Source organism: Sarcophilus harrisii, chromosome 2, assembly GCF_902635505.1.
Source record: "Sarcophilus harrisii chromosome 2, mSarHar1.11, whole genome shotgun sequence".
NCBI classification, from domain to species: Eukaryota; Metazoa; Chordata; class Mammalia; order Dasyuromorphia; family Dasyuridae; genus Sarcophilus; species Sarcophilus harrisii.
The window spans coordinates 248,428,780-248,454,441 of NC_045427.1; the positions used below are offsets into that span (position 1 = coordinate 248,428,780).

Sequence of the window (25,662 nt, forward strand, 5' to 3'; positions counted from 1 at the left end):
CTCCCTTCTCACATCTTCTCCCCACTCCCATCCCCTAGAATCCTGAGCTTTTTTCAAGGTCCAACTCAAGAGCCATCTTCTAGAAGAACCCTTTTCTGAATACCCACTTGCTATAGTCTCTCCTACATGAGATTGTTTTGCACATTTTTATCTGTGTATGTGCTATAGTCCATTAAGATAAAGAAAGCTCCTCTGAGGAAGAGACTCTCATTTTGATTCTGGGTCATCTGAGACTAGCACTATACCTTGCTTATGGTAAGTGCATAATGAACATTCAAAAGATTTGAAAAGGAGATTAAAAAAACAAAACAAAACAAAACAAAAAAGAAAATGATACCAAAAAAATGTAGTACCCTATTAGTTCAACATTAGCCTACATATGCTATTATGCTGATAGTGTCTACTATTTATTTCACTATGACAACTAAGCTTTTTGGAAAATCTATGGATTAACCTAAGTCCTTTTGCAGGGAAGAGATGGCACTTAATTCCTCATAAATATTACAAGTTTTAACACATTAAGTAAAAATATAAAAATATAATAATAAAAATATAATAAAAAAATACCAATATACCATAGAAATGTTGTAATTACACCAATAAATGAAAAAATCAAACTTAAAATTGATACTTTATTTTTGATTCAAATGATTATTTGAAGATAAAACAAAAGTTTTAAAAGCCACAATGAATCATGTATCTTCTCTTCATTTCCTAAGCCTTTTGTTGATTTAATCATAACTTTGTTATTCAAATGTGGTTATGGGGCTGACAAAATTCCAAACTTAAAATGACTTTAAAGTAATATATTGTACAGGATAATTTCAATTCCTGACAGGTTATTATAATTAATTTATTTTGTCAAGCAATTAGAAATTTCTTATCATTCCCTTATATTACACAATCTAGAGTTTGATTCTAGATTGTCAGATAATGTTCTCTGATCTCTACTCCAATCTTATATATGAAGTAGCAAGGATTGATAAACATGAATATTAATGTAACACACAAGGAAGCTTATGCCTGAAAAACTTCGCCTTCTTCTCCCTTGGGATGATCCCTTCCTCTCTCATTTACTTAAATCTTCCACTGTCATTATCACTACCTCTGTTAACTCTTACATGCCATGGTACCAGCTCAGAGCTAGAGGGTAGACATCTGAGGTTCTTTTTCCCACCCTCAGAGTGAACTATGGAGGATGGCTATCTAAAAAGTACAAGACCTATGTGTTAATTTGTTTTGCTTAACTATACTTATTACAAGGAAGGAGGCCTTCTATGGAGCAAGAGAAAGTTCAGGGGTAATGATAGTGATGAAGAAAAAAAGATAAGAGCAATCAAACATTTTAAAAATATACAGAAGAGAACAAAAGAAAGTTCAGAAAGGTACACAGACAAGCAGGAGAGCTTTGTTGCTATTACTTTAAATTTAATACAAACATTAAAAAGCAAACTGTGAATAATGCAAGTTCACAGTTTCTTCCTTGTACATTGAAATGTTCAAGTTTGTTGATGTCTATTAAATTCATTATAAAAAGGGGAAAGGGGACTTATAAAAGTCTGACAAATAATCAGCTTAACAACAAACATTTAATAGGCACTTACTACGTACCAATCAATAGGCTAAGTATTAGGATACTGAAAAATACAAATAAAAAAAGCAAAATCAGGCTTAAAAAGCTGAATCATAAAGAAATCTGAAGCTTCTAAGAGGCAAAGGTGAATAGGAAGAGTATTCTAGGCATGGAAGGCCAGTGCAAAGGCAATGGACAGGAGATAGAATATGCATAGCACGTGAGGAACAGAAATAGACTAATAAGTCAAACCATGAAGTATATGGACAAGAGTAATATGAAAGAAGACTAGAAAAGGGCCATCATTTTTAAAATTATATAGAGAGAATTGACTCAAATTTATAAGAAACACAAGTATTTCCCAATTGATAAATGGTCAAAAGATATGTGTAATGTTCTCCTCTAAAATATAATGTTCTCTGGGAGCAGGTTTCTTGGGGGGCTTCTGGGAGCAGCCTTCATTTCATTTCAGTGTAACCACTCCAAATGCAGCCAGATATTAAAGTCCAAAATCCTTTATTGTCTCCTTCAAAATCTTATCTCCTTTACTTGGGGCTCAGCGAGTTTCCAGATCTTGGTTTCAGTGTTTTCCACAGGACAGTCTGCCACCACTTCTCTTGTCTTCCTTCGTTCTGCCCAACTGCCATCTCTGGCTTGAGAATCTCCTGAAGTCAATCCTGGTTGAGGCTCCTAGCTTACATATGCTCTCTTAAAGGTGTGAATCTTGTGGAACTGTAGTAAGTACTAAGTACATCTAGAGAACTGTTAAGCACCCTGCTAAACAACCATTGTCTCTATCAATTCCACTGACTTAGCACCTTGTAAGAATTCTAACAGATATGACAGATAATGAATTTTCAGATAATGAAAATTAAAGCCATTTCTAGTCATATGACGAAATGCTCTAAATCACTATTGATTAGAAAAATGCAAATTAAGACAACTCAGAAGTATCACTTCACATTTCTCAGATTGGCTACAATGACAAGAAAAGATAATGATAAGTCTTAGGGGGAATGTGAGAAAACCGGGACACTAATGCATTGTTGGTGGAGTTGTAATATGATCTAACCATTCTGGAGAGCAACTGCAACTATTCCCAAAGAGCTACAAAACTGTGCATACCCTTTGATTCAGCAGTGTCTCTACTGGGTCTGTATCACAAAGACATAATGAAAGAGAGAAAAGGACTCTATATATGCAAAAACGTTCGTAGCAGCCCTTTTTGTAGTGGCAAGGAATTAGAAATTGAGTGAATATTCATGAATTGGGGAAAGGCTGAATAAGTTATGGTAAATGAATGTAAAGAAATATTATTGTTCTGTAAGAATGATGAGTAGGCTGATTTCAGAAAAACCTGTATTTACATGAACTGATGCTAAGTGAGCAGAACCAAGAACACTGTACACAGTAACAAGATTATGTAATGATAGGTTCTTTTCAACAATGAGGTGGTGATTCCAATATACTTGGGATGGAAAATGCCATCCCCATCCAGAGAGAGAACTGTAGAGACTAAATGTGAGGGCAGCTAGGTGGCATCAGCCCTGAAATCAGGAGAGCCTGAGTTTAAGTCTGACCTCAGATACTTAACACTTCTTAGCTAGCTGTGGGACCCTGGGCAAGTCACTTAACCTCAACTGCCTCAGCAAAAAAAAAAAAAAAAAAAGAGGGGGGAAAAAGAGAGAGAGAGACTGAATGTGGATGAAAGCATAGTATTTTCACCTTTGTTGTTGTTTGTTTACTTTTTTCTCTCATGTTTTTTCCCTTTTAATCTGATTTTTCTTGCACAAGATGAATATGGAAATGTTTAGAAGAAGAGGTATTTAACCTCTATCTTTGCTAGTTAAGGGAAAGGGGAGGAGAGAAAAGAGGACTCAATACCAAACCAAAGAGTTTACATTTGATCCTAGGGCTAATAAGGAGCCACTGGACCAAGTAGATAATTTGGTCAGGCCTACACTTTAAGAAAATCACTTTGGCAGTTATATAGAGGGTATATTAGTGTGGGAGGAGACCTATAAACCACAGGGAAATCAATAAGGACAGGATCATCATAATCTAGGTAAGTTGGAATGAAGGTCTAAACCAGGATAGTAGTTGTATACGTGAAGAGAATTGAACATAGACAAGAGATATGGCGAAAGGAATGGTAAGATTTGGCAAATGATTGAATTTATAAGATGAATGAGTGAGAACCTGAGGATGACACCAAGCTGCAAACTTGGGTAACTAGAAGGATGGTGGTAAAGAGTATTAAGGAAGTTAGGAAAAAATCTAGATCTGGGAGGATAATGAATTCTGTTTTGAATATAATGAATTTGAAATATGCCTATGAAACAAGTATAAGGGTTAAAAAATGAGGAAATTATGGTTTGATAAGTAATGCTTCTTAACTCTAGACAGAATGGGAAAGAAAGTGGCTTCTAGATTACATAACCAATAATAGAAAAAACTACACATTTTCTCTGGTCCCTATTACCTCCCAAAAAACCCCACCAAAACATATGCCAGACATGTGGAACAATTTCAGCTGAATCCACAAGATTGAAAAAAGACCACTGTCAAGATAAATGACTTATAAATTAATATTAGAGAATACTAAACCCTTTGACCCCCCCAACTCCTAACCCTATATGCCTCCATGCCTGTGCCAAGGATACACAAACTGACCTATCAGTCTGTGCTAAGGACCCAAAAGGGCAATCCCCTCCTGCTATAAAAAATGACAACACAACTCACCCTGCAAGTTAGACATCATTTCTTCCAAATCACATGAGGAAGAGGGGAAGAAGAAGCTTAGTACTATAACTGGAGCAACCCCAGGTCATGGGGCTCCAAGGCTCCAGGGATTCTGTTTGGAATGCCCTTCTCCAACCCTGCAAAGCCTGGCAAATACTGATTTTAGCCCAACCAGAAAAGGAAACAATTGAGATTGGAAGCTGGGGTAAGAGGATCAGCCTTGTCCCCTAGGAAGGTACTGACTGAGCCCAGTGAAAACATAAATGTCCCAACAAGGGAGAAGGCTAAGATAAACTTTGAAGTTCAATCCCACTGAATGATGTTGCCACCATCAAAGAAGAGGATTCAGAAAAGGAATGATGGGGTATAAGGGAAAATGGCTGAAACACCAAAGATTTCAAAAGGGAAAAATGTTAAGACTCTAAAGCATAAAATATAAATTAACCTGAGAAATTCTTTAAAAATAGAAAGAAGAATGAATATTAACCCCCCCCCAAAAAAATGCAAAATTCTTTAAAGGAATGTTACAACTCAGAGGAAAGTGAACCAATGCCTTATGAAACCCCAAGAGAAGAATCCACAAGTCTTCTGCAGAAAAACAAAGCAAAACAGTACTTCAAATACACAGATTAAATTGAATAACTCCAAAAAAAAAAAAAACAACAAATTCTTAAAATTTAGAGAAAAAATAACTTTTACACAAAAGGAAGGAAATTTTAAACTTCAAAACACCCGCCAAATATCATAGAAGAAAATAAAATCAGAATTTATTATGCTTTAGGTGAAGTCAAAAAAGCAGGGATAGCCATCCTTATCTCAGATCAAGTAAAAGCAAAAATTGATCTAATTAAAAGAAAATAAAATACATTCTAAAAAGTGAAAGAGCTCCAGATACAATTCAAAATTATATACTCGGAAAATCTGAGCCCAAACATCAATGAAAAAAGACAAGCATTCAAAAAGAAGATATTCCTAAAAAAAAAAAAAAAAAAAAAAAAAAAAAAAAAAAAAAAAAAAAAAAAAAAAAAAAAAAAAAAAAAAAAAAAAAAAAAAAAAAAAAAAAAAAAAAAAAAAAAAAAAAAAAAAAAAGAGAGAGAGAGAGAGAGAGAGAGAGAAAGTGCACAAGAGCGAGAGCAAACATGTTCAAGTACCCCAAGTAAACACATTTAATTATCAAGAAGAGAATAACTAATAAAATAAATTACTCCATGTCTAGAAGTTAATTTCTTTTTTAAGAAAGAGAAAGAATGAGAAGAACCGAGGTGAAGATGTCAATAAAAGGAATATGCTATTCAGCTTTTTTATTTCCTCAAAAGTTATAACTTCACAATGTGAGATGTCCATTTCATTTCCAGTTCTGAGTTATGCTTCAAAATAAACATATCTGATCTGGCAAGGACACTAGGCAAATTTAAACGATTTCTGGATCACCTACTATTTTAGCCTTTTCACACATCGTTTTTTTCTATTAGGAAAATAAATACTGAAATGATATATTAGGAAATACTGCCCTCTAGTGATATCAACAATTGACTTTTTAAAAGCCACCAAAAAATAGTGGACTAGTAGATAAGGAAGAAAAAGAAACAAACTCAATAACCACTGCTCAATAAATCAATTTCATAAAAATACTTAAAGAAAAACTTCCTGTTTGACAAAAACTTTTGAGAAAATAGAAAATAATTTAGCAGAAATTAGGGTGAAAACAACATCTCCTATTATCACATATAATATGCTCAAAACTAATATACAATTAGGTCATACAATTAAAAAAATTAGGAAAAACCCAAACCAGGTAGCTTTCACAGTGATGACTACAGATAAAGTTCTTAACCAAATAAAGAATAGATGTAATCACAAAAGACAATGTAGATATTTGAAATGGAAAAGTTTTCACACTTGCAAAATCAATGCTAATCCTCAAAGAGGATAAGACAGAAAAATGCCAATTTGGAAAAAAAAAAACTGCATCAAAACTTTGATAATGATCTGATAATCAAGATACATATAGGGAATTAAATAAATATATATATATACACATACATATATTCCCCAATGGATAAGTGGCCAAAGGACATGACAAACAATTATCAAAAGAACTACAAGCTGTTAAACACAAAAAGACTGCTCTAAATCAGTAATAATAAGAAAATACACATTAAAACAACTCTGAGGTTTTCCTCACATCCTACAACCTGGAAAGGATGACCAATGGTGCACCCAGTTGATTGTTGGAGAAGATATGGAAAAATAAGAATACTGATACTACAAATAATTGATGGCCAAACATTCTGAAAAAGCAATTTGGAAAAGTAACATTCATATCCGTTTACAAAATATCCCACTTTTTTTTTTTTTTTTTTTTTTTTTTGTCGGGTCAGTCATGTCTGATTCTTCATGATCCCATTTGGAGTTTTCTTAGCAAAGGGAATTTGACATTTTGTAAACTACAGATGAGAAAACAGAGACAAACAGGATTAAGTGACTTTTCCAGCATCACACAGTTAATATCTGAAACAGAATTTGAATTCATGAAGATTAGACCAATATTACCTAGCTGTAAACATCCTACTACCAGGTATTTACTCCAAGGTAAGTCTAAGATAGAAAGCCTCAAGATACTTAGAGCAGCATGTCTTCCTGAAGTAAAAAATTAGAAACAAAAAAGATAACTACCAACAGGGGAATAACTAAAGAAATTATTGTACGTGATCATAATATGTTATTGCATTACAAGAAACTATGAATATGAAGAATACAGGAAACTGTAAGATTTCTATAAACCGATGCAGAATAAAGTAAGCAGAACTAATTAAAAAACATACATAATAATTTTAACAATGTAAATGTTCAGAACAAAAGAAGATGAAAAAGAAATTGAAGACTGTATAGTTATAATGACTGAGCCTATCTCCAAAGAAATGAGAAAATTCAACTTTCTTCCTTCTTTGAAGAATTGGGAGGTAATGAGTTTGGAATACTGCAAATACTATCAAATTAGTTAATGTACTACATTATTTTCTTTTTTTTCTTTAGAAAATTTTTGCTACAAAAGATGAGTCACTGGGGAAGAATAAAAAAAAAAAAGGGATCTATTTTAAAATAAAGGTAATATAAAAACAAAAGAAGTTAACAAAAAATCTTAGAAGGATAAATAAACAGCAGAAAGGACACCAAAACAAGACACCACATTAAAACCTATAATCCTCATTCCTATGACTTTTTATTTGTACAAAACAAGCTGACAAAACCTTTCTATAATATTGTTCTATGTACTAAATGCACTAAACTCTCTTAAAGGTGAAATTAAATTATAATTTGCAATTTAACTTGGTCTTACATCTCCTACTCCATAGGGAAGACTATTATAGAAGGTGTTCTGTATATGTCAATGCTTCAGTAGATTCTTGAGCTCATCAGAATTTGGGTATTCCCACTATTCATTCAACAAGCATCCATTAAGCATTGATAATGTCCTGTGCACTAGTGCTAGATGCTAGAAATACAGAACAAAAATAAATAGCCTCTGCTTTCATTCTACTGGGGGAAAGAGCATATACCTATACAACTCAATATCTATGATATCGTTAATTTGAATTTCTCTCCAACAAAATGCAGATCACAAAGCAACCATTATTGCTCAACATATGTAACTTTTCTCCACCTATTCCCATTATGACTTGTTACAGTGGACCCAACCACTGTGCTTTGGTCTTCCTCCATTTATAAAGAAGCAAAAGTCAATAATATTAAAAGCACATAAGATCTTTATACAAGCCAAAATCACTAACCTCAAAAACAAGATGAGTAGAAACAACTTAAGTTGTCCAAGTCTCCTTGAAGAAAATGACAAATCAAAATACCTCAACACCATAATGCCAAAAATAATACAAGAAAACTTCCCTCAACTTCAAAACATAGAAAATATAGCACTGATCAGAACAACAAGTGACCCAAAGTTTATGTCATTAAAAAGTCAGTGCTAGGGGAGAGGCAATATGGCAGATGGGGCCAGACTGGGCCTCATGATGGAAGTGGTTTTATGATAAAACTGGAAAAGAAGCTAGAAATACTAAGAGACAGAAACAAAGAGGGAGCACATTTCAACCTGGAAGAATGATGACCAAATAGCAAGTTTGGCTAAAACATAGCATGTGTGAAGGGAGGTGAAAGGTAGACTGAAGTCAGATTGTAAAGGGTTTTAAATCCAAATGGAGAAGATTATATTTCATCCTAGCAGCAATATAGAACCACAAGAAGCTCTTTAATAGGGTACTGATATTGTTAGACTTGTACCTTAGAAATAACAGTTTGAAAGCTGCCTAGAAGATAGATTAAAAAAGAGAATCTTCTTTTCAACAATGAGGTGATTCAGGACAGTCCCAATGGCCTTGTGATAAAAGAGTGCCATCTGTATCCAGAAAGAAGACTTTGGGGACTAAGTGTGGATTACAACATAGTATTTTCACTTTTTTTGATATTGTTTGCTTGAACTTTGTTTTCTTTCTCATTTTTCTTTCTTTTTGATCTGATTTTTCTTGTGCAGCATAACTGTGGAAATATCTATAGAAGAATTGCTTATATTTAACATATATTTGATTATTTGCCATTTAGGGGAAAGGGTGAGGGGAAGGTGAGGGAGAGGAAAAAATTTGGAACACAAGGTTTTGCAAGAATGAATGTTGAAAATTATGCATATGTTTTGAAAATAAAAAAGTTTTAATAGGAAGAGAGAGAGAGAGAGAGAGAGAGAGAGAGAGAGTGTGTGTGTGTGTGTGTGTGTCTTGAAGCAGGAAGACCAATTAAAGAAAGTATTCCAGTAGCCTACGTGAGACAATGAGGGCCCAAATTAGGGTGATAGCTATATGGATGGAGAAAAGAGGAAATATAAGAAATATGTTTTAGAAGAAGAATTGGAATTACATGGAGAGTAAAAAGGAATAAAGAATCAAAGATTACTCTCAGTTTATGAATTTGAATATCTTGAAGGAATGGTGCTGTTACAAAAGTAGATAAGGTTAGGAAAGAGAGTGTGGTCCTTAGAATATGTTGAGCTTGAAATATCTATGGAACATTCAATCAGAAATGATAAATAAGTAAATGATGATACACCACAGTAACTCAGGAGACTAGGGCTGGTTATAAAGTTCTTAAAGCATTAAGATAATAACTGAATCTATGAAAAATGATAAGATCATCAAGGTACCATATAGAAAGAAGAACCAAAGGCTCCAGAACAAAGCCTTAAAGAATATACAATGAGGGGACAGGACATAGATAATCTAACAAAGCAGCCTGACAAGTAACCTGAGAGACAAGAAGATGACCAAGAGAGCATCTTGTCACAAAAATCAAAAAAGGTAAAACTCTACAAAAGGAAGAGATGGTCAGCACTGTCAAATACTACAAAGGGATTAAAAAGGACAATAATTGAGAGGGGAAAAAAAGCAATCAGATCTAGCAGTTTACAAAAAACAATCCAACTCACTTTTATTACTATGTCATTTTTAATTCGCTGCCCTTCTGCAGTTCCAGGCAGAGGATAGGGAAAAAAAAAAATTAGGTTTAGAGATAGAGGATCTGAATTCAAATCAGATTCTGTCCCTTACCTATCAATGTGTCTTGGGCAAAAGCTAAAATTTGAAAGAACTGGACTAGATGGAAGATGTTGCCATGGAAGCTTCTCACTCCCATTTGGAAAGTACACAGATTTTTCTGACAAATCTAAGGCTGTGACTGGTCAGGTAGCCTTTTATTAGGAATCAGCTTATCATAATGTGGCTCCAGACAAGGCTATCAGCCTTACCTCTGGGTTAAAGCAATAAAGTCATGCAAAGATACAAATGTTGCCAGGGATTATTAAGAAACTGAGCTATTACAAACCATTAATATGTTATCTTGAAATAATATATCTGATTAAGTACCTCTAAATCCTCATCAGAGTGCTGAGGAGATACACTGTGAAGAAAATAGTCAAAAAACACTGGAGCGTAAGATCCTGCCTTAAAGGTGGTTCTCTGAAGATTTCAGCATCATGAGGGGAAAAGGGCAAGAAATGGGAGAACACTGACAGAGGAAAAGAGGGAAAACCTAACAATTTTGCTGAGACATGAGAAGTACAATCTTCAGGCCTCCATGACTAGCAAGCAATTTTCTGAATATAAGAGACATAATCACACATTTCTAACATTGGTCCCTCCCAAAAAAACACTTACTTGTGAAAAGGTGATAGTTCTCTAACAGCTGTGCAATCTCTTCTGTTACTCTATAAAATAATAATAATAACAACAGAGAAATCAGTACCGGCACACTTCAGAATACAGAATCAAAACCCCAGTTTGGTACTTATAAAATAAGCAATATAAACCATTGCCTGGAAGGTAGTACTATCTTCCTTACCCCTGTTCCCAGCTCTAATAATGCTTAATGCCACTAAGGCCATTTAAGCTTAAGTGATGGAAAGCTTATCCAAACTTAACACACTGCCTACCCCAGTGTTCTTTCTTCTGCAGACAGCCAATCTGTTAGAGAGTATTCACTGAGTGGACTAAACATGGAAAATACTCTCCCTTTTTTACATTTAAATTTATATTTCAGATACTTCTCAGTATTCCTTCCCTTGGTGATATCAATGACCTTATTAGTTCTGGAGGGAAAAATGGGACAGTCACATGGTGAAAATGAGGGTTAATCCACAAATAATTCTACTGCTATCTACACGTCAAGAGGTCTTAGATAAAGCCCCAAGCATTTTTAAGGAAGATATTGGCAAGAATTATACAAAATAAGCATGCATTAGTGGGTTAAATTTTGATTTATTAGAAGTAACCAGATCTATAAACCCACAAAAACTTTTTTTATTTAATTTTTTCATTAAAGTTTTTTATTTTTCAAAACATATGCATGAACAATTCTTCAACACCAGCCCTTGCAAAACCCTGTGTTCTAGTTCCCTCCTCTTCCCCCATGCCTTCCTCTAGATGGTAAGTAGTCTAATATATGTTAAACATGGTAGAAATATATGTTAAATCTAATATATGTATACATATTATACAATTATCATGCCACACAAGAAAAAAAAAAAAAGAGAGAGAGAAGCTAAATAAAATGCAAGCAAACAACAAAGAATGAAAATGCTATGTTGTGAACCATACTCAGTTCCCACAGACCTTTCTTTGGGTGTAGATGGCTCTCTTCATCACTGAACAAATGGAACTGGTTTGAATCATCTCATTGTTGAAGAGAACCACATCCATTAGAATTGATAATCGTATAATCTTGTTGCTGCTGTGTATAATGATCTCCTGGTTCTGTTCATTTCACTTAGCGTCAGTTCATGTAAGTCTCTCCAGGCCTCTTTGAAATCATCCTGTTAGACAATTCTCAGATGAAGAAATTGAAACTATTTCTAGTCATATGAAAAGATGCTCCAAGTCATTATTAATCAGAGAAATGCAAATTAAGACAACCCTAAGATACCACTACACACCTGTCAGATTGGCTAAGATGACAGGAAAAAATAATGATGATTGTTGGAGGGGAAAAAATCATTGTCATTGTTGGTGGAGTTGTGAAGTCCAACCATTCTGGAGTATTGAATATGTCAAAAAGTTATCAACTGTATCCCTTTGATCCACAGTTACTATAGGCTTATATCCAAGAGATATGAAGGGGGGACCTGTTTCAATGTTTGGGCAGCAGTGGGAAACAAACTGAATGGATCCCCCATCAGTTGGAGAATGGCTGAATAAATTGTGGTATATGAATATTTGGGTATTTTTTTTAAAAAATAAACAGGATGATTTCAAAAGGCCGGAGAGACTTCCAACTGATGCTGGTGAAATAGCAGGCCAGGGGATATTATATACTTCAACAACAATCTTATGATGCCCAGTTCTGATGGACCTAGCCATCCTCCAATGAGATCAAAAATCATTTCCAAGGAGGTAATAACTGAAACCCAGCCCAGAAGAAAAAACCTGGGAGATGACTAAAAACCATTACATTGAATTCCCAATCCCTATATTTATGCACACCTGCATTTTTGATTTCCTTCACAAGCTAATTGTACAATATTTCAGAGTCTGATTCTTTTTGTACAGCAAAATAACAGTTTGGTCATGTATACTTATTGTGTATCTAATTTATATTTTAATATATTTAACATCTACCGGTCATCCTGCCATCTGGGGAAGGGGGTGGGGGGGTAAGAGGTGAAAAATTGGAACAAGAGGTTTGGCAATTGTTAATGCTGTAAAGTTACCCATTCATATAACCTGTAAATAAAAGGCTATTAAATAAAAAAATAAAATAAAAGAAATCATCCTGTCAGACATTTCTTACAGAACAATAATATTCCATAACATTCATATACCATAACTTATTCAACCATTCCCCAACTGATGGGCATCCATTCAGTTTCCAGTTTCTAGCCACTACAAAAAGGGCTGCCACAAACATTTTTGCATGTGTGGGTCCCTTTCCCTTCTTTAAGATCTCTTTGGGATATAAACCCAGAAAAGCACTGCTGGCTCAAAGGGTATGCATAGTTTGATAACTTTTTGAGCATAGTTCCAAATTGCTCTCCAAAATGGTTGGCTCTGTTCACAGTTCTACCAACAATGTATCAGTGTCCCAGTTTTCCCATATCCTCTCCAACATTTGTCATTATCTTTTCTTGTCATCTTAGCCAATCTGAGAGGTGTGTAGTGGTATCTTAGAGTTGTCTTAATTTGCATATCTCTGATCAATAGTGACTTGGAGCACCTTTTCATATGACTAGAAATAGTTTTAATTTCTTCATCTGAAAATTGTCTATTCAAATCCTTTAACCATTTATCAATTGAAGAATGGCTTGAATTCTCATAAATTTGAGTCAATTCTTTATATATTTTAGAAATAAGGGCTTTATTAGAACCTTTGAATATAAAAATATTTTCCCAATTCATTGCTTCCCTTCTAATTTTGTCTGAATTAGTTTTGTTTGTACAAAAACTTTTAACTTAATATAATCAGAATTACCTATTTTGTGATCAATAATGATCTCTAGTTTTTCTTTGGTCATAAATTCCATCCTCCTCCACAAATCTGAGAGGTAAACTATCCTATGTTCTTCAAATTTGTTTGTAATATCATTCTTTATGTCTAGATCATGAACCTATTTCAACCTTATCTTGGTATACAGTATTAGGTGAAGCCACAGAAACTTTAAAATATTCAAGTATGAGATGAATTCCAAAGCTCTTTCTTTAGTATCAACCATCTTATCTAGATACCCTGCCAGAATGTCAAATCCAGGCATTGTACCAAACTCTGGAGATACAAAAAGAGGTAAAAAAATAGTGCTTGCCTTCAAGGAACTAACAATCTTAACTGGAAAGATAACATGCAAACAAATATACACAAAGAAAACTATATACAGGATAAAAAGGAAAATAAAAGGAAGACACTAGAATTAGATGGAGTTAGGGAAGTCTTCCTGTAGGAGGAGGGAGTTTAGTGGGAATAGGACCAATCATCAATCAATAAACATTTATTAAGTGTCTATTATGTATCAGGCACTATTCTGAATGATGAGGATACAAAAAGGCAAAAATAGTATTTGCCCCAAGGAGTTCACAATCTAATGGGGAAGACAACAAACAAGCTATATACATGGGATAAATAGGAAATAAGTTACAGATAGATGGCACTGCAAAAGCCTTCCTGTAGAAGACAGGATTTTAGCTGGAGGTTAAAGGAAGTCAGGAAGCAGAATTAAGGAGAGAGAGAATTGCAAGCATAAGGAACAGCCAGAGAAAATGCTCAGAGCAGAGATAAGAGTATTTGGTTCCTGGAACACCAAGGAGGTCAATGTCACTGGACTGAAGGGTATGTGCTGAGGAGTAAAGTGTGAGAAGGTAGAAGGCGCATAGGTTACAAAGAGCTTGGAATGCCAAACAGAATTCTGTATTTGCTCCTAGAGGCAACAGGAAGGAATAGAGTTTGGAGTAGTGTAACATGATCAGGCTTACCTTTTAGAAAATTACTTTAGTAGCACAAAGGAGAATGCATTGGAATAGGTAGAGATTTGAGGCAGGCAGATCCACTAGCAAACTGTTGTAGTAATCAAAGTGCAAAGTGATGAGATGTTAGAAAAGTTCAATCAACAGGCCTCAGCAACAGCTTGGACTTGGGGGAGTGGGAGATTGTGGAGACAAGGATGTTTCCAAGATATTGGAGAATAGTGAGAAGAATGGTGTTGCCCTTCATAGTAATAGGAAAGATAGAAGTGAAGAATGGTTTAGAGGGAAAGATAAAGAGTTCTTTTGCATATGTTGAATTTAGGATGTCTACTGGACATCCAGTCTGAGATTTCTAAAAGGCAATTGGAGATCCAAAATTAGAGGTCAATAGCTGTTCCACATCATGTTCAATCTCTGAAATTCTTTTACCTGAGCATAATCTGTTGCCATTTCAGCACTCCCTCAACATTGCAACCCCATATTCTGTTCTTTGTCCTAACTGCAAACTCCAATATCTGCACCCCTCAGGTCTTTCCCAGACCATCTCCTACACTAGTTACACTCTCGTTTGTCCCTCTTGACCCTCAGAGAACCAATTCAACTCCACACTCTTCTCAAGTCCTTGCCTATTTGTCCTATCAAAGGATTTGCCCTACTAAACACGGCCTTGGGTTACTCCCCACATGGACAGACACTGTCCCTGTTTACACACTATTGAACAAAGCTAGAGATCATAAAGCCAGGTAAAGCGGATCTATGACAAGTTTATGTTATATACTCACCTGGGCCTTCACAGAAACAAAAGAATCCTTTTGAATCCTTTATAGATGAGGTAATATAGGTATTACAAATTTTAAACATAAATTGTTCTGTAAGAAACAACCAGAAGGATGATTTCAGAGAGGCCTGGAGAGATTTACATGAACTGATGCTAAGTGAAATGAGCAGAACCAGGAGATCATTATACATGGCAACAAGAAGATTATACGATGATCAATTCTGATAGACATGGCTCTCTTCAGCAATGAGATGATTCCAACCAGTTCCAATTGTTCAGTGATGAAGAGAGCCATCTACACCCAAAGAAAGGTCTGTGGGAACTGAATGTGGTTTACAACATAGCATTTTCACTCTTTTCGTTGTTGCTTGCTTACACTTTATTCTTCTTTTTTTGCTGGTTTGATTTGATTTTCCTTGTGCAGCACAATAATTGTATAAATATGTATATATATATATATTGGATTTAACATTTCTACCATGTTTAACATATATTGGACTACTTGTCATTTAGAGAAAGTCGTGGGGAGGAAAGAGGGAAAATTGGAACACAAGGTTTTACAAGGGCTAAAAGAATTGTCCATGCATGTGTTTTGAAAAAAAAAAAAAAAAAGCTTTAATTAAAAAAAAATCTTAAATATAAATGCTAGCTCTTATTTAAACCTCCCTAGTGTTTTTTCTAAACCTTTTTCATCCTTCCTTAAACCTTCATTAACTCTCCCTCTCCTACCCTTTCAGCTGAAAAAATTGAGACCATTCACCAAGAGTTCCCTCTTCTTCCCTTTATATCATTTCACGTAACTAAGATGCCAGTTATCTCCATCTTCACCTGTCTCACAGAAATAAGGAGCCCCTTAAGAAATAGATTAGTTGATCAGTGGAACAGGTTAGGTTCACAAGACAGAATAGTCAACTATAGCAATTTAGTGTTTGACAAACCCAAAGATCCTAACTTTTGGGATAAGAATTCATTATTTGACAAAAACTGCTGGGATAACTGGAAATTAGTATGGCAGAAATTAGGCATGGACCCACACTTAACACCGTATACCAAAATAAGATCAAAATGGGTCCATGATTTAGACATAAAGAACGAGATTATAAACAAATTGGAGGAACATAGGATAGTTTATCTCTCAGACTTGTGGAGGAGGAAGAAGTTTGTGACTAAAGACGAACTAGAGACCATTATTGATCACAAAATAGAAAATTTTGATTACATCAAATTAAAAAGCTTCTGTACAAACAAAACTAATGTAAACAAGATTAGAAGGGAAGCAACAAACTAGGAAAACATCTTCATAGTTAAAGGTTCTGATAAAGGCCTCATTTCCAAAATATATAGAGAACTGACTCTAATTTATAAGAAACCAAGCCATTCTCCAATTGATAAATGGTCAAGGGATATGAACAGACAATTTTCAGATGATGAAATTGAAATTATTACCACTCATATGAAAGTGTTCCAAATCATTATTAATCAGAGAAATGCAAATTAAGACAACTCTGAGATACCACTACACACCTGTCAGATTGGCTAAGATGACAGGAAAAAGTAGTGATGATTGCTGGAGGGGATGCGGGAAAACTGGGACACTGATACATTGTTGGTGGAGCTGTGAACGAATCCAACCATTCTGGAGAGCAATCTGGAATTATGCCCAAAAAGTTATCAAACTGTGCATACCCTTTGATCCAGCAGTGTTTCTACTGGGCTTATACCCCAAGGAGATACTAAAGAAGGGAAAGGGACCAGTATGTGCCAAAATGTTTGTGGCATCCCTGTCTGTAGTGGCTAGAAGCTGGAAACTGAGTGGATGCCCATCAATTGGAGAACGGTTGGGTAAATTGTGGTATATGAATGTTATGGAATATTATTGTCCTGTGAGAAATGACCAGCAGGATGAATACAGAGAGGCTTGGAGAGAATTACATGAACTGATGCTAAGTGAAATGAGCAGAACCAAGAGATCATTATATACGTCAACAATGATACTGTATGAAGATGTAATCTGATGGAAGTGGATTTCTTTGACAAAGAGACCTAATTCAGTTTCAATTGATCAATGATGGACAGAAGCAGCTACACCCAAAGAAAAAAACACTGGGAAATGAATGGAAATTGTTTGCATTTTTGTTTTTCTTCTTGGGTTATTTTTACCTTCTGAATCCAATTCTCCCTGTGCAATAAGAAAACTGTTTGGATCTGCACACATACATTGTATCTAGGATATACTAGGACATATTCAACATATATGGGACTGCTTGCCATCTAGGGGTGGGGGTGGAGGGAAAAAATCGGAACAGAAGTGAGTGCAAGGGATAATGTTGTGAAAAAAAAAATTTTACCTTGGCATGGATTCTGTCAATAAAAAGTTACTATAATAATAAAATAAATAAATAAAATAAAATCACAAAAAAAAAAAAAAAGAAAAGAAAAGAAAGAAAGAAAGAAATAAGGAGCCTTTCTCCTTGCCAAGGTAAACGTTTCTGCAGACACAAATGATCTCATTGGATACTACCTTCTCAGATTACTGTATCCATTATTTTTCTCTTACTTATCTTCAATTGCTCCCATTGCATTAACTACTTCCCAATTGCTTACAATGTAACATGCTCAAGTCTCCCTCAACCTCAAAAAAAAAAAAAAAAAAAAAAAAATCTTCATTTGTTCCCCTCTAGCCATGAATAACCAATGTCTCTCTTCCCCTTCGTGGCTACACTACTAAAAAGGATATCCATCCTCTTCTATCTTTGACACTGAACCACACTACTAAAAAGGATATCTACCCTCTTCTACCTTTGACACTGAACGTTCTAGTCTAAATTCTCATCACCTGACATCTGAGCTATTACAATAGCATCCTAATTGCTATCCTTGCCACACTCAAATCCACCCTCCATTTAGCTGTGAAATTGATTTTTGCCAAACACTTCTGACCATATCACACACATGCCCACCCCATTCAATAAATTTCAGTGGAATTTTTTTTTTGCTTTTTTTTTTTTTTTTTTGGTCCTTTTCTATCTTTCTAGTCTTCTTACATTTTTTTCCTCCATCTATTTTTGACCTAGTGATACTAGATCTTTGCTATTCCTCACATGAGGCACATTCTCACATAAGAACTAATAGCATTTTCATTGCCATCACCCATGCCTGGCATGTTCTTTCTCATCTCTACATCCAGGCTTCTCTGGCTTTCTTTAAGTCTCAACTAAAATTCTGCCTTCTGCTAAAAGCTCTTCTCAATACTTCTTATTTTTAGTGTCTTCTTTCTGAGCCTACCTCCAATTTATCCTGTATATATCTTACTTGTTCATAGTTGTTTGCATATTGATTCTTTCATTAAACTGTGAGCTCCTTGAGATCAGAGGCTGTTTTTGCCTTTCTTTGTATTCCCAGCACTTACTACACTTATCCACTTATAAGATGAAATGTAATAAATAAAAATAAAGTACTATCTATCCGTGTGTTAAAAAAAAAAAAAATAACTTCATAAGTAAAACCAAAATTGTTTGTAAAGAAAATACCCAAGGGATTTAATGGCTTGCAAACTCAGTGAATCAAGTGTACTATGATAGTCAAATAAACTAATGCAATTTTTTTTTCTTAAATGGCATTTTATTTTTCCAAATACATGCAAAGATAGTTTCCAACATTCACTTTTGCAAAATCTTGTGTTCCAATTTTTTCCTCCCTCTTTTCCCTAATCCTCCCTCCCCAAGACAGCAAGCAATCTGATATAGGTTAGATGTGTGCAATTTTTATAAACATATTTCCATATTTGTCACACTGAGCAAAAAAAAAAAAAAATCATATCACAAGGGAAAAAAATTAAAAAGGAAAAAACCAAGCAAACACAAAAAGGGTGAAAATACTATGCCTTGACCCCACATTCAAACTAATACCATCTTAAAGTACATTGAGAAACATAGTATGTGAAATTTAAGGAGTGATAACTACATTCTCAACCTTAGTCAAAGCACATCTATAGCACTATTTTACTCCATTCTAAGTGTCACATTTTAGGAAAATCATTTGATAACTGGAAAATGCCCAAGTATGGTAATCAAGAATATGAAGTCTAGAATTTATGTCATATGAGAATCAAATTAAGAAAATGGGGATGTTTAACCTAGAGAAGAGAAGACTTAGGGAGAACATGATAGCTGCCTTCAAAGATCTGAAGATATAACATGTAGAAGGCCTAGATGTGTTCTGCTTGGTACCCAAGGGCAAAACTAAGATCAGTGGGTAAGAATTACATAGACAAATTTAGTTTTGATTGAAATAAAATCTTTTATTTTATTACTGTTTATTTTTATTAGTTTTTAGTATTTATTGGTATTGGTCACAAGTAGAATTACTGCTCTCAAAAGGAATTAAGCTCCTCCTTATTGAAGGTTTTCTAAGTCTGGTTAACCATTTGGAGGGAATTGTACAGAGAGGATTATCATTCAGCTATGAATTGAGTTAAGTGACTTCTGAGGTCCCTTCTAATATTAAAACTATGACTCTCCCCTATTCCCTTGTTTTCCCTATGCTAACTAATGCCAAAGATAGGCAAAGTAGAACATTACGTAGATGGCCCCACTGATATATAATAACATCTCAGAGGACTCACAAAATGCTCAAATTTCCTTCTCAAGGAAATATGAACCAATTTATTACAATCTTTTACAATTCCCTATTCATAGCATTCTACCTAACACGTCCAAATTATAATATTTTTAAAAGGAATCTCTTATATCTTGGTATATGGCTGTCTTTCCCCCCTCAAATTAGAAAGAAAAAAAAAAAAGAAAGAAAGAAAAAGTACAAGCAAACTAAAAATTAATTTTTCTCTCAGTGTGGCTCAAACACCTCTTTTTGGAATCTAGTATGACATGTTATCCAGACAGGCATCACTGACTTACTTATTGCCTCAGTCCTTTCAAAGAGCTATCATTAAGCCTCTAATATTGAACAGAAAATGAAATTCTGAGTAATGTAGACCCATGTAGGCAGCAATCAACAGTGAAATTAAGTGGGAGATAGTGGAAAAAAATTCATGATCTTGGAACAAAAAGCCCTAAAGCCTGGTTCTAGTTGTAATTCAGTTATTTCAGTCATGTCCAATTCTTTGTGATCCTCTTTGGGGTTTTCTTGGCTAAGATATTGGAATGGTTTTCCATTTCTTTCTCCAGCTCATTTTCCAGATGAAGAAACTAAGGCAAATAGGATTAAGTAGCTTGCCTGGGTCACGCAACTAGTATCTGAGGCTACATTTGAATCCAAGTCTTCTTACTTCAGGCCTCATGTTCCATCCACTGTGCCATCTAAACCCTGAATCTAATAATCATTAACTATAAGACCTTCAGTAGTCCAGTTTATCTCTCTAAAGCCTCCGTTTTCTCATCTGTAAAACTAGTATAATACTTCTACGACCTACTGAGTAACAGTCTAAAATTATTTTATAAATGATAAATGCTATATAAATTTTATTAACAACACTGAAAAGAATCTATTCTTCTTTTGGGGGAAATAAATACATCAGAAATCAATAGAAAAAAATCAGTATTAAGAAATAACTCTTTAAGCTATTTTACATGCACTATATTTAGCAGTGATTAAAAATATCTGGTTGGAAAGATTCTCAAAAATTACCTAGTACAATATTTTTACTGAAATAATAAGATAAAAATGATCTATGTTTAAGCTTGCCAGTAAAGGACTAGACTGGAACCTCATTTTTCTGCCTCCCACAGTCAGTGTTCTTTCCAGAATTTACACACAAATCACTCTCCTAAGTCTGTTAAATATTCTGAGATCTTCAGAATCAGAAAGCCTAGAACTAGATGGGATTATAGAGATCATCTAATCCAACCTCATTTTTAAAAAGATGTATTATAAAGAATATAAAGAAATATGTATTATAAAGAATAGAAAGATGTACATATAAAGAAACCCACAGAGTGGCTTGACAAAATTATATAGCAAGGCAGTAGAAGACAAGCCTAAAGCTTACCTCCCAAATTCAGGACTCCTTAAACTAAACCATTCAGTCAATCTTAAGAGAATTATTAACTTTACAAATAAGAATTTTCTTTATGAATGGGATTAATACAAATTTCTGGTCAGCCTAAGTATAATGGAAAGAGTCATATCTGGAGTCAAAGAATCTTTGATAACCAATATTCAAATATTCAAATAACCAATATTCAAATATTCAAATACAAATATTCAAATATTCAAATACAAATATTCAAATAACCAATATTCAAATATTCAAATACAAATATTCAAATATTCAAATACTGGTTGTCACTTACTACTCTGCAAGTCACTGAGGGAGGTTAAAGGGGGTTTGATTGGAGGGATTGGATTGCCCAACTCTAGATCTAATTCTAAATTCTAAATTAATGTAGTCTCAATAGTTTTTTTTTTTAAATCATCTTTATTAGTATTAGCAAACAATAAATAAAATGTCCAAAAATACCAGAGCACATTTGTACATTTCGTTTAAACGTACAGTATCTGTACTCAGGGGCAGAAACAGTTATTGATATGCATATTCCATCGTTACTCCTAACCTAAACTACTCTCCTCCCAAGACTGCACTGACACCTTAAGGCCAAACTAAACATTACAGTCACATCGGGACCCGAATTCCCATTCACCTCCCTATGCCCAGGGTTACCCCAAAACCATTTCTTTTGACAAATACAAAACACCAAACGCCTCCTGGCGCAAGGCTCTACTTTAAGCTGGAAATATAATGAACATCACAGGCCCGATCTTAGGGAGCTTTCAATCTAGCGCGAAGGAAGGAACCCAAATACAAATATGTAAGAATACAAATCAAAATATGGGCTGAAGTATATAGGTGTGATCGAACAGAGTACTCGGAGAAATGAAAGCGGGAGAGAATTAAAATTTCCAGAGTGAGGGGTGGGGGAGAAGGGGGTTTTCGAGGGAGGCGGGGAAGGGAAGGGAGAGGGAAGCGAGCCTTCCGGGAAGGCTTCATGGAGGAGGCGGCTCTTCAGCCAGACCTTAAAAAAAAAAAAAAAAAAAAAAGGAGGACCTTCACTAAGGGTGCGTTTGGCAGGTGACTGTCCCAGACCGTGCCTGGAGGTTGGACGCTCCCCTTTGGGAGGTCTCAGGGGTCTGGGAATTTGGACGTCGGGCCAGCTCCCTGTGAGAGAAGGGAGGGATGGGGCGCAGGGACCCCGAACAGATCCACCACCCCTAGCAGCCGCGCGTTCCCCCACCATTACGCTAGGTGCCCCGGACCCCTCCCCCCCTCCGACACCCCCACCTACACCGCTCCGATGCTCCCCAACTCTTTTACACGGGTGCCCTCTCGGATCCCGGAGCCGTGATCTCCAGCCCAGGGCCCACCCGGCCCCCGAGGCCCCGTGTCCCCATGTCCCGGTGTGCCCGCGGCCACTCACGTGGAGCCGGCGTTCGGAGCCCGCGGGGCGGCGCCCTCTCCCCTCCCGGCAGCGGAACGTCAGCGGCAGGGCGGCGGCGGAGCTGCGCACCGGAATGGTGCCGGACGACTTTTCCGGGCGCACCGAAGCCGGCCGGGCCGAGCGCTGCTGAGGGCAGGGAGGCCCCACAGGCTCCCCAGGCCTCGGGCCTACCCTGTGGGCGTGGACCGCCCGGGGCTGCGGGGCCCAATGTTCCCAGCGGCGGGGTGTGGCTCTCCGGGAAGTGGCCGACCTGGTCGCCACAGGTGCATCGCCCTCAGGATCCCCTCCCATATCCTGTCCTCTCAAAGTTTCTCGACACTGCCCCCCTCAATCCCTCCACTCGCTTTCTTTATATCCCGTCTCCCCAGAGTTTCCTCGTACTCTCAATCCCCTCATCTTTCGTCACCTCAGAGTTCCCCGTATTTTCTCCCCCTGAAAGCCCCCAATATTCCCTCAGAGGCCTCACACATCAGGATTCATCCAGTCTTCCCGTATCCAGCTCCCTCGGTCCTCAGAGCCATCCAGATTCCGTCTGTCCGCCCCCCACTCTGTCCCTTTTAATCCCCCCCATATCCTGTCCCTTCCTGGCAGGGTCGGCATATCTCTTCAAAGTCCCTCCAGATCTTCCTTCGGAATCCAACCACGTTCTGTCTCTTAGTGTTCCCCCACCCCATCCTATTTCCCTCAGAGTCTCACTACACGGTACTTGGAACCCCCACATCCTGTCCCTTCAGGGTCCCCCGACAGCGCGTTCCATTCCGTCTTCCCATATTCACATTTTATTTTCAGTCTCCCCACACCGTGTCCCTCCAAATCCCCACCTCCTCTTCCGTCGAGTCTTCCTGTATCCTATCTTCTCAGTCTCTCCAAATCCAAAGTCCTCTATATTCTATTTCTCTCAGACTCCTATGAGTCCCCCAATCCAGATCCTGTGTCTGGCTCCTGGCTCCAAGACTCAGCACTCTCAAAGTTCCTCTGTCCCTTCCCACAATCCTAGTATTTCACACATCCTGAGACCAATTCTTGAGATCCCAATTCATCTTTTCCCCCTCAGAGCTTCCCTACCCCAGATCCCAGAGAACCCTACCTCTCATAATGACCAGCTCGCGGGCCTACATGACTTCTCAGTTCCCTTCTTTGGAAGATATGAATAATCCCTGTTGTAGCTATCTCACAGGGTTGTAAGGATCAAATGAGACTTATGCACAGAAAGCACTTTGTCAACCTTACAATGCTTGTATATATGTGTGTACACACACTTATACATATATATCATTATTCCAACCACTGAGTCTCCCCCAAAATACCCCAACCCCCCAAAAAGCTCCTAGAGCTCTACCTCCATAGATATTCACACACATACACACACATGTCATTATTCCATCCCTCAAATAATCCCAACCAAAAAGGACCTGGAATTCTACCTCTTCATATATATGTGTGTGTATATATATATATATATCATTATTATTCCAGCTACTGAGTTTCCCCAAAATATCCCCCCAAAAAAGGTCCTAGAGCTCTACCTCCATATACATACATATACATACATACATATATATATGTATATATATATATACATATATATATGTATATATATATATATATATATATATATATATATATATTCTCACACACACACATATATGTCATTATTCCATCCCTCAAATATCCCATCCAAAAAGGATCTGGAATTCTACTTCCATATATATATATATGTATATATGTATATATATGTGTGTGTATATATGTATGTATATATAAAATTATTCCAGCTACTGAGTTTACTGAGTTTCCCCAAAATACCCCCCCCCAAAAAAAGAATTAGAACTCTACCTCCTTATATACATATATAACTGCTGCAATACCGGAGCCACCTGCCAATGGTTGCTAGAAATCCAACTCAGACCTGTAGAATGGATCTCTTCATGAGAAAGGATGATGATACAAGAAGACAGAGGCAGTTGCATTCTCTGACCTCTCTCCTCTTCCCGCTTGCCTCCAATTTATTTCATTCCCAATCCACAAGGAACATCTGCATCAGCTAAGGCTGCTTTGCAATTCCTTCAAGTGTTATGATTCACAGCTGTGTAGGCTCTGGGAGAATTGGCCTGCCCCTTCACCTAGGCATGGTCCTTAACATATAACCATTTTTTCCCTTAGAAGTCCTCCTATACCCCAATTCCTTATTAGTCTTCTCCCTCTAAATCCCTAATTGAACTTCACCAACCAAGAGCCATCAGATTGACACATGCACATGGGCACACACACAGACACACACAGAGTTAGGATGACACAGCTAGTAAGCATCTGAAGCTATATTTGACACAGGGCTTCACGACTAGATCCAGTGCTACATCCACTGGCCTAACCAACTAGAGCATTAAGGATTTATTTTGTGCTAGGCCATCTGCTAATATCTTTTTTATTTTTCTGCTGAAACAATTGGGGTTAAGTGGCTTGTCCAGATCATTTTTGAACTCAGGTCCTCCTGATGTCGTGGTTGGTGCTCTATCCACTGCACCATGTAGCTGCCCCAAAGAATTTATATTCTAATGGAGAAAGACCATATAGTTGAAAAGGGAGGGAAAGGGAAAGGAAAAAGTACCCAGCCGAGGTGGCTGGTGAATGGACCAATGAAGAATGGAGAAATCCTGAATTACTGGGAGTGAAATAACATGGCTAGGGACTTAGCAATGAGGAAAGTTGTCATCAGAGCAGAGGTATCTCTAGTGTGAGAGGGCTACTGTTGAGAAAGTGGAGAATTCATAATGAATAGAGCCAGAAATAAAGAGAGCATGATTGGGGCCTCTTATGAAATAGAATCTGAGCAAGGAACTCACCAATCCTTAGAAGCCTATTAGAGGATTAAGACCTCTGAACCCACACAGACCTAGAGCCATGATTCATCTTCCTACATCAAATTACTTTCAAAATTCTCCTTCTCACCCCTCCTTATCTCAGAGAATCTTCCCCATATTATATTCTTTTAGTCTCCAGGCCCCTTTAGAACCCCTCAACTTCTTGAGTTCTTCATGGAATACATTTCCATTCTGGAGTTTTTTTTAGGTGCCCTTCTGTCCCCACACACATGTTTCCCCCACTCCCCTC

The 25,662-nt window shown here is 36.6% G+C and overlaps 1 protein-coding gene across 7 annotated transcripts in view; it reads right to left on the reverse strand.

The window, feature by feature from the left end:
- Positions 1–22,693, reverse strand: part of EXD3 (exonuclease 3'-5' domain containing 3) — a 428,763-nt gene extending 406,070 nt beyond the window's left edge. For 3 of the 7 annotated variants that reach the window (XM_031951937.1, XM_031951943.1, XM_031951935.1), the window contains exons 1-2: positions 22,531–22,693; positions 10,531–10,580 (exon numbers count right to left, since the gene is read on the reverse strand). The gene's annotated coding sequence lies outside the window, so the exon portion shown is untranslated. The other 4 variants (XM_031951940.1, XM_031951939.1, XM_031951941.1 and 1 more) reach the window with 2 other exon arrangements.
- Between the last annotated feature and the right edge of the window lie 2,969 nt (positions 22,694–25,662).